Below are 5,082 nucleotides of genomic sequence, written 5' to 3'. Positions count from 1 at the left end.
ATATTAAACCATTGAAGCAGCACGTCGCGTTCTAAGCAGACATTTTTAAAGAAATGGTTAAATACGGGTAAGGATTTTTGCAGATATTTTGATTATTCGTAAACTTACAGAAGTGAGAATGGCCAAAGGAAAAGGGAATCCCATAAGTTGGATGGCTCGTGTGGCGACGGGATAGATTTCATTTGAGATAGATGGTGTGCCTTTGTCAAATGCTTGAGAAGCGGCGAGATTAGCGGCGCATAGGCTATGTGTGTCAACTAAGTTTGTTTACTGGTCGTAATTGCAACGGCATTGCCCACTTCGTAAAGTGGGCGCCCCAAAAAAAAATGGTGTTTAATAACAAACAGTTTTTATTAGGTCCGAAAATTACGAATGTGTGCTTACTATTTAGCTATGGCATAAAATATTGTATTTAGTATAGTTTTCGTTTGAAGGTAGGTTTAGGCAAATCAACTAGCTGGTGCACCAATTTTATTATAGTATCGCAGCTTTAGCCGATATCAAATAGTTAATGACATTAGAAGGTGCAAAATTAATTGGAGCAGGAGCAGCTACCACGGCCTTGGCGGGAGCAGCAGTTGGTATTGGAAACGCATTTGGTTTCTTGATAACTTCTGTGGTGTGAAATCTTTCATTAGCTAAATAACCATTCGGTTATGTGATTCCAGGTTTTGTCTTGACAGAAGCGATTGCCTTGTTTGCTTTGATGATGGCCTTTTTGACATTATTTGTATTTTAAATAAATTCACTGAATAACGAATGGGTTGTACCTGGAGCAGGGATGGGGGCTTGACTAATTCCTTCCTTCTTTTTGGTTTGGCCCTTTTGACCGAAAAGGTTAAGCATGGTAATTGATCATTTTATTTGAAATCAATAGAAACTAAGGTGTCTTTGGATTTTGGGCAATGACAGATTCGAACCACGTAAATGAGGCACTTTATTGACTGGGCTAATTGCCTTCATTATTTGAGCTAATTGAATAGAGGTTTTTATTTTGTTCAACGGTAGTTAGGATGTAAGGATAGATTCATTTCCTCCTCAAAAGACTGCACCATGATATAGGCTATTGTTTCGTCTTTTGGGACTCAACTAATTATCAATGCCCGTGGCATTCATTGGGATCGTTGGAGCTCAACTAACTAAACTATCGATGCCTATGGCTAACAAATTCATTTTATGCCCAAACAAACACGCAGACATGAGGATTTTTATTTATTTCGATCAAATGGATAAGGAATGTTAGCATTATTAATTAAAATAATCTATTGTATTAACCTTGGCTGCTTTCTGTCTGAGAGCCAAAGCAACTATGCAATTATTTGCGTTATCATAGAAATTTCGCATTTGCTTTATTTTCGAGACGCTATCTGTTTTTTTTTGTTTGATTTTTTTTGGCATAAGGTAGATAATGAATTTATTTAGGAATTCGTATGCAGGAATCGAAAATGTAATCTGGCTGGTTTCCGATGGACAGAGCAATTTTCATGAATGTTGAGCACATACTTTGTGCCGGCAAAGCCGACGCAAGTTCCTTTTTTAAGTGCTAAAGCGTTTTAGCCTTTTGAACCAAAGCCAATAGGATGTAAATCGATTGACCTTTATCACCCCATATTATTATTTATAAGCCATAGCTTACTTCGATCTTATTTATCCTTCATAGAATCTTTGGAACTTTTTTGGCTGCTGCATTGTTAATTGGTATTTTTTTTTTGAAAGTTGGTCATTTTAGCCTTATTTTTGAAAGTTATTATTAATGTGCCTTCTTCGTTGGAAAGCATTTCCATTGGTTTATCTTAGGCCTAGTAAATTTCATTTTTTTAGCTTTGTCTTATTATATGAGTAATGGGGTTTGTCATTTATGGTAAGATTTCGGATTTATTTTAGATCTGTCTTAAGTTTATATTTTTGGAATCGTGATGTTATTAGTTGTGGTTTTTTTGACTTTTTCGAAATTTATTCAATTTTCCATTTTGTAAGCACGGGGAGTAAGCTAACCTCCCCAGGCAAAGATTCTATTTCGATAAACTAAACCTCTTCATCGAAAAATAAAAAAAATTGAAATTGATCCTGGCTATGATGGTCTATATGTTGATGGACTGTTTCTATATCTTACCAATAAATAAGTTAATGGACTGTTTCATAATGTTCAACGTGTTGATGGATTGTTTCTCTATCTCATAATACTTACTAATAAGCTGTTGATGGATATGTATAACAATGTGAAAAAGGGATAAGAAAGAACCAAAGGACATTTGTTTTTAAAGAAAAAGAAGAAGATCCAATGCATTGGTTATGGTTTCGGTAAATGCATTGTACCATATTTCTTTCTTAATAAAAAAAGATGTTTCTAATTAAACTGTTTATAAGAGTTAAATGGGACAAATACATTGGTTATGGTTTCGGTAAATGCATTGGCTATGTTTTTGATAAATGCATGGGTTCTGGTTTCAGTAAATATATTATCTATGGTAAATGCATAGGTTCTGGCAATGATAAAATCATATCAAATATGTCTTTCATATAGTCAATCTTATTTGAAAGTAAATACATCGTTTTTTAAATGCATTGGTTCCGAGGAAAGCACTAGTTCAGGAGACTATATCAAAAACCAATAAGGAGAAAAGCCACTAAAAAACCAATAAAAACAGTTGTAATGACTATCGTACTTACCTAAAGCGTTAGCTTCTCGTCAATTCCTTCTATTTTCAGCCATACTTTACTCTCCTGCAATGAATCCTTTGGTTTCCGGTAGATGGAAGATCTGCATGAGCGATACAAGAATTCTTGTATAATAACAATCTTTGGTATCCGGAATGTAAGATGATTCGCCTTGCCAGTGGCCGTTCCGCTTACGGTTGTTAGTAAAAGCTAATAACTTACTAAGAAATCATCATCAACCTGCCTCATATGGCAGAAATTCACTAAAAAATTGGGCTTGATCCTGGCCCAGAATGAACGCTAGCGATATGCTTAACACATGTAAGTTGGATGTCATTTTTGTTCCAGTTTTATGGAATAATTGAAAAAAAAGTAGCAAACGGGTGCGTAACGCGCAGGAATCTGCCAAACAGTTCGGGCTAGATCCCGAAGCAACGCAAGCAATAAAGCTATGCGAGAAGATAATAAAGCGCTGTTTGATGAGCCTACGTAGTATTAGGTAGTTGGTTGGGTAAAGGCCAACCAAGCCTACGATGCTTAGCTGATCTTTTCGGATGACCAGCCACACTGGGACTGAGATACGGCCCAGACTCCGCCGGGAGGCAGCAGTGGGGAATCTTGGACAATGGGCGAAAGCTTGATCCAGCAATATCGCGTGGGTGAGTGAAGAACGTCGCAAACGCGAGGAATGGCAATACCGCTTGTAAAACCCTTTCGTCAAGTGTGCGATGGTGACAAAACTTAAAGAAGAAGCCCCGGCTAACTCCGTGCCAGTAGCCGCGGTAAGACGGGGGGGGCAAGTGTTATTCGGAATGACTGGGCGTAAAGGGCACGTAGGCGGTAAGTTAGGTCGAAGGTTAAAGACGCCAGCCCAACTAGCGGAATGCTTACGAAACCAATTTACTTGAGTGAGATAGAGAAGAGTGAAATTTCGTGCGTAGGGATAGAATCTGGAGATACACGAAGGAACGCCGAAGTAGCGAAGGCAGCTCTTTGGGTCTCTACTGACGCTAAGGTGCGAAAGCTTGGGGAGCAAACGGGATTAGATACCCCGGTAGTCCATGCCGTAAACGATGAGTGTTCGTTTTTGGTCTGCGGATCGGAAGCTCAGCTAACGCGTTAAACACTCCGCCTGGGGAATACGGTCGCAAGACTGAAACTCAAAGGAATTGACGGGGGCTTGTACAAGCGGTGGAGCATGTGGTTTAATTCGATACAATGCGCAAAACCTTACCAGCTCTTGACATAGAAACACTTGGCGTATGCACATTTGACATATGAACTAGTGTACTTGTTCTTAATGGGATAAGATAAAAATTCGTACAGGTGCTGCATGGCTGTCGTCAGCTCGTGTCGTGAGACGTTTTTGGTTAACTCCTATAACGAGCGAAACCCTTGTTTCATGTTGCTAAGACATGCTGTTTACAAAGGATCCATGCCGTCTTTCATCAGCAGCCGTACAGCTCAATGGTTGCTTGAGATCGACGGTATTCTTTTTATTGGGTGTTGCACTCATGAAAAACTGCCCGTAGTTTTACTATGGAGGAAGATGGGGATAACGTCAAGTCCGCATGGCCCTTATGAGCTGGGCTACACACGTGCTACAATGGCAATTACAATGGGAAGCAAGGCCGTAAGGTGGAGCGAATCCGTAAAGATTGTCTAAGTTCGGATTGTTCTCTGCAACTCGAGGACATGAAGTTGGAATCGCTAGTAATCGCGGATCAGCATGCCGCGGTGAATATGTACCCGAGCCCCGTACACACCGCCCGTCACACCCTGGGAATTGGCTCCGCCTGAAGCATTGAGCAGGGATCACTTATTAGTAAAGTGCATTATGCTTCCGTTAAGTGTAATTCACTTTAGTTTTAAAGGTGTTTCCGCTACATATTATGGTTGGGTCAGTAACTGAGGTGAAGTCGTAACATGGTAGTCGTAGGGGAACCTGTGGCTGGATGGATTCTTCCAGAAAGATGAAGATACAAGCTAAAAATCTCATATATGCGTTAATTAGCCTATTTTTTATCTGTTATTTTAATGATATTTTACTAGTAGCTAAAGGGCATTTTTGATGAAATCATTGTGGCCATTGTTTGTAGCTCAAGGAAGGAACCTTGCCAAGGAGATCCGGATAGTCCTGCTAGAAATAAGTTTTTAAAAAGCCCACATTACGCAAATGGGTTGGCTGAAAGCTAGCCTACGAGCTTTATAGTATGTACATAATGTGGCTATGTCATATGGTTAAACGATTTGCCATCTGCGAAATTAGGATCCTGGCACTGAAAAAAAAAGTATTGGCTAGTTGCTTAATCCATGCATGACTATATAAAATAAGGAATCTCCGATAGTAAGTTTCATATAAGGCTATAATAAAATTGCCCCCATTGTAGTTATCCATGGGTTGCCTCCGTGTAACCGTGGGGC

At 39.5% G+C, this 5,082-nt stretch overlaps 1 pseudogene; it reads left to right on the top strand.

Moving 5' to 3' along the window:
• The first annotated feature begins 2,928 nt into the window (after nt 1-2,928).
• Nucleotides 2,929-4,620, top strand: LOC148014927 (18S ribosomal RNA; annotated as a pseudogene).
• Nucleotides 4,621-5,082: the final 462 nt, after the last annotated feature.

Source organism: Lygodium microphyllum, chromosome 24, assembly GCF_053477565.2.
Source record: "Lygodium microphyllum isolate KBCC chromosome 24, Lygodium_microphyllum_v1.1.10, whole genome shotgun sequence".
Lineage (NCBI taxonomy): Eukaryota > Viridiplantae > Streptophyta > Polypodiopsida > Schizaeales > Lygodiaceae > Lygodium > Lygodium microphyllum.
The sequence above is the reverse complement of the archived record's forward strand: the minus strand, read 5'-3'. Positions and strand labels throughout refer to the sequence as shown.